Below are 12,382 nucleotides of genomic sequence, written 5' to 3' on the forward strand. Positions count from 1 at the left end.
ACTCAGTTTCCAACCCCTGCCCCCCCGCCAGGCATCTGGAAGGGCAGAGCAGGGGGCCCCGAGGAGCCAGGTGTGGACGCAGAGCGGGCTGGGCAGAAGCTGTCCGTCTGGCTCTCTGGCGGGAAGCCCTTCTTCCTACAGGTCACACCTCCCTCTTCGTTCCGAGCCAAGCAGAGCGCCCCGCCCTCCGTGTGACAGAGGACGGGTGCGAGGAATTGACAGAAACGCAGGCATCTAGACCACTGACCTGCAAAGCCATTCAGCCCCCAAAACGTTTCCCCTGGATATTGTTGGAAGTGGGGACAGGATCTCCACCCAGGTGAGCGAGCGTCCCTTTACCTGTGCGCAGGCTCCGGGGAGGGTGTGCAGAGCATACGCTTGGTAAAACCCGCTCCTCGGGGCCAACGCCAAGACGCTCCGTGCAGGTCAGCCCTCTCCCCCGGCTAAGAGCAATGCCGGGGAGATGGCTGAGGGGCACCTGCTCCCTGCCTGCACCCCTCCCTGGGGCTCAGAGGACGTCTCCCCCCTAAGGCTGCCCTCGGGGGTCTGGGGCTGTCCTGGTGGATGCCCACGGGTCCCGGGGGGCCCAGAATCCTGGCCATTGCCTTGCACAGGCACACCGGGCCGCCACGGCCTCCCCAAAGGGCCAGCTCCTGAGAACACCCCAGCACCCTGATTCTCCTTGATCCTTGGCACCACGGTGCAATCCGCTTGGCAAAGGCTCCTCCCTGGGCCCTCCTTCCCTCTGCCAGGAGCCCTGGGACACAGGGGTGGCGTCACCTCCTAGGGAGCCAAGGAGGGTGGACCCACCAGGACCTCAGCCACAATTAGCCCATGTCCTCATCCCTGCCCTATAAATATTCATTCTGGGAGTGTTATAAAGGTGCTTTAGAAAAAAGAACAGAAAAGCAAAAGTCTGTAGCGTCAGGAACTGCAGAGCTGCCAACACGCAGGCCGCCACGCCAGTCCCACGTGGACGGGATGACACAGTCGCCTCCCAGGTGGCCTCTCAGGGCCACGTGGGCGCTCTCTGGGGTTTTGCTTAATTTGGGACAGTTTTCTTCGTTCTCTGCACGTAACATTTATAAATGTCACAGCGTGCCCGGGAAGTGCCAGGCCAGGGGGTGTGTCCCCCGCGAGCAAAGCCACGAGGAAGCCTGCCCCCACATCTGGCCCCCCCCGTGGCCATCAGGGGGTACTGGCGGAGGTGACCTGCTGGTCCGTGTCCAGCGCAAAGTCCCAGTCCCGGCACAGGGTTCCCGGTGGTGGCCCCCGAGTCCCGGGCAAGAGGCATCTCCAGACAAATTCCCCACCCCACGCCAGAGCACCCCCACCCGGATCAGGGATCTGGGGTTCTGCCCAGGAGTCTTCATTCCAACAAGCTTCTCAAGGTCCCAACGCCGTCACTTTGGGAGAGATTCTGGAGTGATGGTTGTGAAGTCACCTGACAGCCTGGGCTCAGACACCAGCTCGGGTGGAGCCCCTCTCCTCGCCCTCCTCCCCATCCCGGGGGGGCCTCAGGCAGCCTCCTCATGTGAACTCGAGGTGGCTGCACCCCCACCCGACCCAGGACCCCAGGCGCCAGGGGGTGTCAAGAACTGGGGGCCGTCACAGGGCTGGGCAGCTGAGACCCCCAAAACCCATCTAGGGGAGACAGTTCCAGGGGTGCCTGCGAGAACCCTTGTGGAACCCTCCTAGAGCCCAGAGGGACAGTCCCCTCGGTGCTTTACCCTTTCCTGTGAGTAATGTTGACCCCATGATCATTTCTCGGGGGGTGGCCTGTCACACTCACGCAGGGGCCGCTGGGAGAGAGGGGTTCTGGCCCAGCCCCTCAGGCACTCAGAACCTTGTCTCACCAGGCACCCCAGTAACTAGCCTCAGCCCCCTGGTTGGCTTCTCAGCCTGGCTGGCAGCTGGCCACACGGTGACAGGCCTTCCCTCCAGCCCCGGGATGTGAGGAGAGGGTGAGGGCGCCCACAGCTGTTGCGTTATGATCTAACCCCCCATTCCTGGGGCAGGCACGGCCCACCGCCTGGCCTAGAGAGGGGCGAGGGTGCCCCGCTCATACCGTCCTGGCCAGGGCGCCCACTGGCCAGGTCCCCCCCAGAAGAGGACCTGGCGAACGTGGAGCCACGTGGACCGCCCTGAGTGTGACCTGGGCAGCTGCATCTGGCCGGGAGTTCAACGAGCGGACTCCTCTCTCTCTCTGCACCCTGCGTGTCAGACGCCAGACCTGCGTGTGGCTGTGGCTGACCCCCCCTTCCCCCGGGAGCCCTGGTGAAGTTTCTAAGCATCTGAAGCAACAGATGATCTCCGGCTGGGGGCAGGGGTGGGGGGCAGGGAGTGGGGGCCACGCTCAGGGCCCCCGGAGGAGGTTTTGCCTTCCTGACAACACGGATTCCCTGACAGCGAGTTTGCAGAGGCTGAGAGCCTTCGGGCCCTGAAGGGAGCCGTCCCACTTGACAGATGGGACTCTGCTCAGGCCTGACGGATGGCTTTGCCGGATCGTAAGACTCCGGAGGACGCCAAATCCGGGTTCTCCGAACCTCGGAGATATTCCTTGAGTTTATCATGCGACTTAATAAATGACTGAATCCGAGTCCTGGCGTGTGTCTCCCACCGGACGGCAGCGGGTCTGTAGCACCGCGAGGCCTGTGGGCCGGGGGCCTTGCCTGCCGTGCGCGAGTCCCGGTTGCTCTTCTGGGAACTTGGGCTGGAAATCCAGACTCTGAGGGCGGCTTTCCCGAGGTCAGAGGGCAGCAAAGCCTGAGAGGTCCCAGGGTGGCCGCTGGGACCTCTGTCCCCCACGGCCCAGGATCTTGGGCATTTTGCTGGGCAGACCTCCTTCCAGCCCCCTCAAGCCCTCCCTGGGGAACAAGGGGCTCAGAGTCCCCCAACTTCCTTTGAAAACAAACCTGTGGGGGGCAGAATCCCTGCCCCCCCCCCCCGCCGCCTGAGTGTGGGCAGGACCAGCAACGGGGACAGGGGATCGCCCCTGAGATCGGGGATGGCAATCTGCCGACCACGAGTTAATCGCGAGGTGTGGGCCGGGCCCAACCAGGTGAGCTCTTTAAAAGGAAAATCATCGGAAGGATGGTGTCCTGCTGGCCTCAGAGAAGGAACCGACAGCCAGGCTTTGACCTGCCCATAGGGGCCCTGTGGCAAGGATCTGCCAGCGGCCCACAGCCCACAGCCACAGACAACACAGAACTGCAGGAATGAGTCCTGCCACCCACCTCCACAAGCGTGGAAGTGATCTTAGCCCCCGGCCACACCTGGCTTCAGCCCAGGGAGACCCTGAGCAGAGGAGCCAGCCACGCCGTGCATGACTTCTGAGCCATGGACACTGGGAGGGAGTAACTGGGTGGTGATTTGTCCCACAGCACAGGAAGCTAACCCGCAACCGAATCTCAAACTATAAACTGTGTCAGCACACACAGTTCAAGCCGCGTCCACTGGCACCTCTGCCCAACCCGGGCAGCTGGTTCCCACGTCCTCGGCCCCCTCCCACCTTTGTGTGGTTGCTGGGCCGTGTTGGGAAGGATGCTGAGCATGCGTGGTGGCACGTGGGCCATAGATCCAGCACAGTCTGAGGGGTGGGCGAGAGTCTGCTGGGGAGGTTCCCTGACAGGCGCCCCCTCTCCAGCCCCTGCACCCAGGACGAGAAGAGAGTAACGGACCCTGTGCATCGCCGGGCCCCGCCTTCTCACTGAGATGCAGGGTAGCCGGTCCTGCATCCTGCTCCAGGCTGCAGACCTGGGACTCCCAGCTGCCGGTGGTCCCATCCAGGGCCCCCGTTACCCTCCTCTCCCCCTCACTCTGGTGCCCACAGGCCTCACGACTTAATGCAGGTCCTGAGGTCCCCTGCCTCTCCTCCCCAAGATCCTCCATCACCCCAGCCCCCCGCTAAGCTAATCTCACCTAGATTTTCAAAACTGTCAACCACCTAACTCATGCTGGTCCTCAGGGCAGTTGCCTGATGGGGTAGCATCCCCACAGCCACAGAGGGGGAGGCAGGGTCAGCCCCGGGGGCCCTGCAGCCCAGAGGGGCCGCACGCTCTTACGCAGAGAGGGGGTCTGGTCTCTGCAGTGCTCTCAGCCAGGACTAGCTGCAGCCCCCTCTGGGGCTTGCCTGTTGTGGGGGCCGCCACCCTGAGGCAACCTAGCTGAGCCCCAGGAGTGACCTTCGCCAAGGCTGCAAAGCCTGCAGCCAGCTCTGCTGAAGCACCGTGCATCCACAGTTATGAGCTATTTTATTGCCCAGTCAGTAAAAAAAAACCTTCTGATTATGTCATTGCAGAGGCAGGCGGGTGCCAAAAAATATAAATTTTCTTCCGTCCACCGCTGACCCCTCCGCCTCCACGCCGGCCTCGGTTCTGGCTCTTTCCCTGTGCTCTCACTAATTAGCGGCGGCTGTGCCAGGCTGCTTCCAGGCCCAAGGGCTCCTTTCTGGAGGTGGGAGGAGGGGCGGGGGCTGGGGGGGCTGTGGGGAGTCTCAGCTCCGGAATGGGGAAGCCGCCTGCAGGCCGTTCTTCTGACTCTGGTCCCTCAGACCGAGGGTGTGGGCCCAGGGGAGGGCCCCAGGTTGAAGGCTGTGCCCACTGGAGCCGGGGCCCCCTCCCCAGGAAGCAGGGCCTCCCAGAAGCAGCACCAACCCCCTAGAAACAGGTCTTTGTGCCCCCTTCACATGGGTCACCGCTGAGGAGGGGTGCACTCCACTCACCCCTTCATTCAGAAGACGTTTGCTGGGCCCACAGCGGGTGCCCGGCTCTGTGAGTGCTGGAGCTCTGACCCTCCGGTGCGAGTCTGGTGGGCACTGCACCCAGCCCCTGGGGAGGGGCCTAGCACAGGGAGTGGTGCAGAGTTGGACCTAAATGCCAGCTCAGACGCGCCCAGGCCTCCCAGCCAGAAAGCCCAGCTTAGAGCCGGACGTGACGCAGTGCCAGGGTGGGGAGGGGGCAGGGAGGGCTTCCTGGAAGAGGTGGTATCCGTCCTCACGTTAGGGGTTCACACCCTCTCTCTAGCTCCTGGGTGAGTCCTGGGAGCATCAGGATGCAGCCTGGAGCCCTCCCTGCAGAGCCAGCCTTGGGGTGCTTGGCTGGTGGGGAGCAGAGGTGGCAGAGACGCCCAAGCAGGACTCTTTGGGAGGCTGACATCAGCGCGGACTCAAGCTTCACCTCTGCACCTGTTGGGCAGACCCAGAATAGCCTTTTACAAGAAGCCAAGTTGGGTTGGGTGAAGGGAAGGCTCTGGGGGCGGGGCTAGGGCGGGGCTGGGGCGGGGCTCGGGGGCCAGGGCTGGAGAATGGGCACAGTGGTCATTTTCCCCTTTAGGCCAAGGGGGCCTGCCATCCTGCTCAGCCCGGCCACTCCTCCCACAACTGAGTAGCAAGTCTCCAGCAGAAAAGCAGGACCCCACTTTGAAAGGCATGGGATGTGGGATGCCCTGAGTCCCTTCCATCACTACGGGTCCTCTGGTGGCCGTCCCCCAGAGCCTGGAGCCCCCTGGCTGGGTCCTGGCATTCCCAGCCTCCCCAAGGATGGGCCCCATGCGCCCCCCGGTGCACAGTGGGTGGTCAGTTAATCTTCACAGGCCGCACAGCAGATGCTGGGGGAGCAGAGTCAAGGATGCCTCGGACACCAGCTCCCGGCCCGGTTCCCCTGCAGGGGCTTTTCTCGCCACCACCACCGTCCCCTCAGAACCCCTCCCCTGCCTGGCCCCACCAGCCCCCTTAGGGCCCCTCACTGGGCTGGAGACAGAAATGAGGACGGATCCTTTCCAGGAGGATGAGGAGGCCTGTCGCCCCTCGGAGGACTGGGACCTGGGATTCACCCAAGTGCCACCACCCCCGCCCGGAGTCCCCACCTCCCCGGGTGGCAGCCCCACTTCTCTAGTAACTTCTAATCACCAGCTTGTGGTTTCCAGAGGTGCAGTTAAATGTGACGACCACACTGCCTCCCCCGCCCCCAAGATCAGGTCGGGCCTTTTCATCAGCCTCACCAATAAATATGTCAGATGTGCCCCTTAGAAATGTGTCTGTCCCCCAGGGCCAGTGAGTGGCAGAGTAAGCAGGGACTTAGAGACCAGACACCATCGCCACAAGCTCCCTACATCAGTGGTCCCGCCTGGGAACGGAGGAGACCGTGGCCTGCCCAGGGTCTGAGTGCTTAGCCCCGCCAGGCCCGTGACCACAAGGCCCGTGACCTCGGGACGACCGGGAAACAGAGGGCTGTGGCTGGTAGGCTGGCAGTTTCCACAGCAGCCCAGGCCTAGCCCCCATCTGGGCCCAGAAGATGGGCACAAGGCAGCAAACCCCAACTCTGGCCAGGCAGCAGGTGTTTGGGCCCCTCAGCCTCCACCCACCTCTCAGGGGACATCCTGGTGTCTTGGGGGGGGGGGTCCTCTCTCCAAAGACACTTGCCCTCTTGGGGTTTATACCTTTGCACACATCTCTCCAGCCCCCACTGTCAGTGGGCACCAGTCACAGGGGGTCAGAGAGAAGACAAGACACAGAAGGTCACATTCAGAGTGTGACCTGGTCTTCCTGCTGCCTGGGTGAATAGGGGTGGGGGGGGGCAGGGAGGCTGTTTGACTTTGAGCCTCCCTGTCCCGGGTTAGGGATAATTTCCGGAGCACTCTCTATCTCCTGGGAGGTTCCCGATCTCCCCACCATCTTGCCTGGTGCTGAGCCCCAGTCCAGTGGGTGTCCCCGAACCCTCTCCAGGTGGCCCCAGCAAGTGCCTCCATGGAGGAGGCTGCTCGAAGCCCAGGTCTCCCAAGTGCGGGGTCGCCCAGGGGCTCAGCGTGGCCCTGGGAAGGGAAGAACGTGTGAGGAGGTTGTGACTCGCCCTGGGCGGGCCTGCGTTCAGGCGGGGACCTTCTCCACCTGCCCTCCACTCCTCCATAGCATCTCCCAGATGAGGAGGAGAACAAGGCAGAGGAGGCCACACGCCCTGAGCGGAGCTGAGGGGACCGGCAGGTGGCAGGAAAGCCCCCTCCCCGCCCCCTGCACCCACTAGGGCACCCGGACCTCGCCCCCCTCTGATGCCCTGGCAGAAGCAGGCGGAACGCGAGCAGATGTGGAAGAAGGTGGCGGCTCTCACTGTTGGTGCAGCCAACATCCATTGAGCACTTGCTGTATACCTGCACGTTATACTCTCCACACTGCATCTTTACAAGCTTGTGAACCGGTTCTGGTTTTAGGTCCAGAGAGGGTGGCATGGAGGCCGAGGTCCAGTGGACAGGGCCGATTGCTGACTCCTGGTGAGGACTGAAGGGGTCCCCACCACGGCCCCAGGGCTCACCACCCCTGCCACCCTCTGAATGTACCCCCGCTGCCCCCTCTCAGGGCCCCCAGGTGGGTCCTCCTGCTGGCTTCCTGAGCACCAGAGAGCCTGGTATTGACTGAGTGCAGACTGGGCATTGATTGGCTGAAAGGTGAAACCTGAAATAGTCCCATTGCCAGTAAACAGGATTTTTAGTTGTTTAGGCAGCTAATCTCCGGTCACCGCCCAGGAAACTAGGGGGCATGGAGTGGGGAGGGGCATGGGGGCTTTAATCCACGCACAGCTGCAGGGCAGGCCTGGTGGGTGGCCCCCGCCACCCACTCCGTGCAGGGCCCAGCGGGAGGCCCCTCCTCCTGAGCCCAGGCCTCCTGGGCCCCTGATCAGGGAAGACGGCCTGGGACACGTCTGTGAGGCAGCTGTAGGAAGTGGTACCAGCTCTGAATCCTAGTGCTTGCTCCTGGCTCTGCCGTGTCGCCTAGGTGAATCCGTTAGGCTGTCTGTGCCTCCGATTCCTCGTCTGTAAAATAAAATTCCGACCACAGATGACGCTCCCTGACTGAGCCAATGCGGGCATCCCCTGGAGGAGCTTCTGGCTTCGGAGGGTGTTCGGTTAAAGGCAGCCATCACTTTGAATGTGAACCTCCTACAAAATTCACAGAAGCTTTTCAGAATGCACTCCTCATGTTCGGCTAGCCGTGTTGAGAGACAGGACACCAGCCTGCAGGCTGGGTTCTCTTACAGGAACACGTGCACGTCTGATGCGTGCGGTCATCCTTCCACGTTGGAGGGCTTCAGCCCCCTCGCCACGCTCCTAATAGATTGGAGCAGACATTTTCTGCAACTCTGAATAATTCCAAAGGTGCTGAGTGCCCCCAGGTATGTGGCAGGCAGCCCTGGGTGGGGGGGTGCTACAAAGAACTGTACAAACAGGAAAGCAATGTGCAAGACCCCGGAGGCTGAGGCAGCACAAGACGAGTGGGAGTGAGGCTGGGAGAGCCTCCTGCAAGGCTGCAGGACAGGGTAAGAACTCTGATTTTATTCTAAGGACGCCGGAACCCCCTGGGGGTTTCCAGAGGACCGGAGCGGAGCCAAGGGGAGGCCAGAGCAGGGGCTGAGCTGCAGCTGCGGGGAGGGAGGTGGGCAGGCAGGGAAGCCTTCACAGCGCTTCACTTCTGGGCCTGTGACCCTTTGCACTCCACGGTGACCTCACCTTCTGCCACCGTCCCCCACTCACCAAGGCCACCAAGGCCTGGAGCGGGAGCTTCAAACCCCCACGTGCCCCACAGAGATGCCGCTTCCAAACACGGGGCTGTGCCCAGCGCCCCCCAGCCCCCGCTCCCCGTGCCCAGTTTGCCAGGGAGCAGCCCCGCCTGCGCGTCTCCAATTCATTAGGGCCCCGCTGACAATTCTCCCAGAAATAATTAACTTTGACATCACAAAGGGCATTTCCCATGGCCAAGGTCATCCCAGGGCTGGCCACTGCCTCTCTGCCCACGCGGTCCCTCCTCAGCCCGAGGCTTTGACGAATGGGGTTCCAGAGCCCTGGGCACACAGTGAAGGAGTGATGAGAAGCCGAGTCTGCTTTTCCTGCAGAAATAACCGCTGCCGCCTCGGCAGCTGCCAACGGCCAGGGCGGGGGCCGGGCAGGGGCCAGGGCGGGGGGAGCAGCGTTGGGGGTGTTGGCAAGGCCGCTCCCTCTCCAAGTCCCCGGAAGGGCCGCAGGGGTGCAAGCAGGGGGCTGCTCTGGCCGCCCGCTCACGGTCCTGCTCTTTGGGAAGGAACTCCCCCCACCCCGGGCAAGCTGACCTCGGCCCACTAGGAGACAGCGAGAGCGGGGTGAGAGCAGCCCCCTGTCCCCAGCTGCAGACGGGTGACACCACCGCGACCTCACCGGCGTCCGAGGCCAGTGAGAGAATGTGTAGCCCAAGTGTGTGCTCACTGGGCGTGTAGCTGTTCCAGGGCCACTGCAACCGAGCCCCCGCAGACCCTCTCAGGCCCCAGGCCTGGAAGCCGGCCCTGCAGGTGTGGGGGGCTCTGCCCCAGGCCTCCCTCCACCAATGTCGGTTGCTGGCGTCGCTGGCGCCCCGGCTTGTAGATGCGCCATCCAGGCCTCGGCCTTCGCCTTCACGTGATGCTCTCCTGTGAGCGTGCCTGTCCTGGTGCCCCTTCCATAAGGACACCGCTTGTGCTGGATTAGGGGCCACACTACCCCAGTGCGACCTGAACCTAGCTGATTACATCTGCAACCACCCTCTGTCCAAATAAGGTCGCACTCTGAGGTCCTGAGGGCGAGGAGCTCGACATACAGATTCTCAGGGGACACGGGCCGCCGCCCAGCACCAGGCCTGAAAGGCGCTGCCCCACGGAAACTCGCACACGGGTGTCACAGCAGCTTCATCCACAGCTGCCAAACCTGGAGTGAGCCTGGGTGTCCTTCAGCAGGAGAACGGAGAAGTAAACGGGGTGCGTCCAGACAGAGGACTGTTACTCAGCCTAACTGAAATGAGCTGTCAAACCGTGGAAAGACACGGAGGAGACTTAAATGCATTTAACTAAGCGGAAGAAGCCAGTGCGAGAAAGCAGCTGTGTGAGCCCATCTAAGTGACGTTCTGGGAAAGACAAAACCATAGACAGTGAAGGATCGGGGCTGCCGGGGTTAGGGGCGAGGAGGCAAGGCCGGGCGGAGCCCAGGGGACCTTTAGGGCAGCGAAGCTGCTCCGTGTGACGCTGTAACAAAGGATGCGTGTCATCACACAGTTGTCCAAGCCCCTGGATGGTACCACACGGGAGTGAGCCCTGACGTCACTGTGGACTCTGGGTGGTGATGACTAGCCGGTGCAGGGTCATCGGTCGTGACAAACCTCCCGTCCGGTGGGGCATGTGGGTGACGGGGGAGGCTGTGAATGTGTGGGAACAGGGGCCACATGGGAAATCTCTGGACTCACTACGCAATTTTCTGTAGAACTAAAACTGCTGTTTAAAAAAAAAAATAGTTCACCAGAGGGACCCTGGACCACGTCTGCTCCCAACTGTGCCCTGCCTCTGCCCTGTAGTCAGGGTGACAGGGCGCCCCCCCGTCCCCCAGGAGCCGTGCTCCGCCGACCTGGGGGACCCGCCGTGAGCGGAGCCGGAGCTGGGCGCCACCGCCAGGCGAGGGTGGGACGGGGACACAGGCGTGGTCAGTGGTTGCCCCAGGAGAGGAGCCCAGGCAGACACCACTGCCGGGAGCGCTGGGGGAAGGGCAGGGAGGGGGGACGGCGGCTGGGCGGCTGAGGGTGATCATCTGTGGGACTCGGGGCGGCTCCCCCGCAGCCCTCCTCGCCTGCATCTCCTCCCGGCGTGCAGGCCAGGGGGGCCCCTTGTTCCGGGGCAGCCCGCCCGCCCTGCCGGCCCCCGGCCCCAGCAGCCCCTCTCTGCCTGGTTCTCGACGGCAGAACTTCCTTCAGGTCATAAATCCAGCCCCGCGGTGACCTTTGGCTGAAGCAAGGTGATCGGATTAGATGACATGCAGAAGGGACGGGCCACTACACTGTCCCCTGGGAGGATTGACACCAAGACTTGTCCAGTTTTCCTGAAAGCCAGGTTGCAGCTCAGAAAGTCCTGGGCGAGGTGCGGCTCGGGTGGCGCTCCAGCGAGAAAGCGTCCTCTTCCTGGCTGGTCCACCAGCACGTCGCACGTCACCACGTCCCCGTGTGGGAGGCAGAGCCACAGCCCCCAGGGACACAGCCCCTGTCCTGACCCCACGGCTGGTGAACATGTCACCTCCCAGGACAACAGGGCCTTTGCAGACATGATGCAGTTCATGACCTCAGTGGGGAGATTATTCTGGATCATCTTGGTGGCCTGAACACAGGGTGACAAAGGTCCTTGAAACAGAGAGAAGGAGGTGTGATGAGGAGGCAGGAGACGCTGGAAGGTGCCAGCTGCTGGCTTCGAGGATGCGGGGGAGCCGGTTCACAGGTGGCCTCCGGACGCTGGAACGGACTCTCCCCGGTGCCTCCAGAGCACCAGCCCTGCGGATCCCTTGATATTAGCCCAGGAGACCCATGTTGGACTTCTGACCTCTAGAACTATGAGATGACAGATCTGTGCTGTTCTAAGCCACTGGATTTATGGGGATTTGCTCCGGCAGCAACAGGAGGCTGGTGCAGCCTGTAAATTAATCATTGGGTTTGGCGCCAACAAGTGCTGTCCTGCCTGACCAGGGGCCACAGGGGCCACCGTCCCCTCCGCAGTGGACAGAGGGACGCCGGGCAGCCAGTGTGCCCCAGTGGCTGCCCACAGGGACGGTCTTTCTGCTTCTGAGAGGCCTTCTTGCTCTCACCACAGGCCAGCGCTGGGGGAGGCGTCCCTGGCCGCGGCCCCGTCCGCCGTGTCAGTGGCGGCACAGAAGCTGCGAGGGGCCCCGGCGCCAGCCCTCACCCAGGTGGCGGGTACAGGCGCACCGGCACGCCCCGCCCCCATCGCCCGCCTGTTCGCGTCCACCTGGGCTGGGACCGGGCTGGCCCTCCCTTCCCCAAGCAGTGGTCCTCCCTTCCCCACACACTCTCCCAGGCTGTGAATGACGACCGCAGACCTGGGGGGCGGGGGCGGGCTTATCCGCAGCAGACGTTTACTTCTCCCCGTCTGGAGACTTGGAGTCTGAGATGAGGGTGCCAGCGTGGTCAGGTGAGGGCCATCTTCTGGGTTTCGGATTTCTTGTTGCATCGTCTCTTGGAGGAAGGGGCACTAATTCCATTGAGGGGGGCTCCGCCCTCATGACCCCATCACCTCCTGGAGGCCCCGCCTCCTGATACATCACCTTGGGGATTGGGGTTTCAACACAGGAATTTGGGGTGACACACACATTCAGTCCTTAACATTCCCCTGGACCTGGGTGGGCTGGGTCCATGGCACGAGTAAGGAAGTGCAGCCGCAGACCTCTCTGGTCAGCGCAGGGGCCAGTCTGCCCGTCGCCAGCAGCCCCCAAGGCTGCTCCAGGCGAGCTCGGACCCATCTGGCTGCTGTCCCCTGCCCAAACCAGCCGGGAGGGGGAGTGGTGCATGCTCTGCTTGCATCAGATCGTGCTTTAATGAGACCTGTTCTCCGCGGCCCCT

Source organism: Camelus dromedarius, chromosome 18 (genome assembly GCF_036321535.1).
Source record: "Camelus dromedarius isolate mCamDro1 chromosome 18, mCamDro1.pat, whole genome shotgun sequence".
Lineage (NCBI taxonomy): Eukaryota > Metazoa > Chordata > Mammalia > Artiodactyla > Camelidae > Camelus > Camelus dromedarius.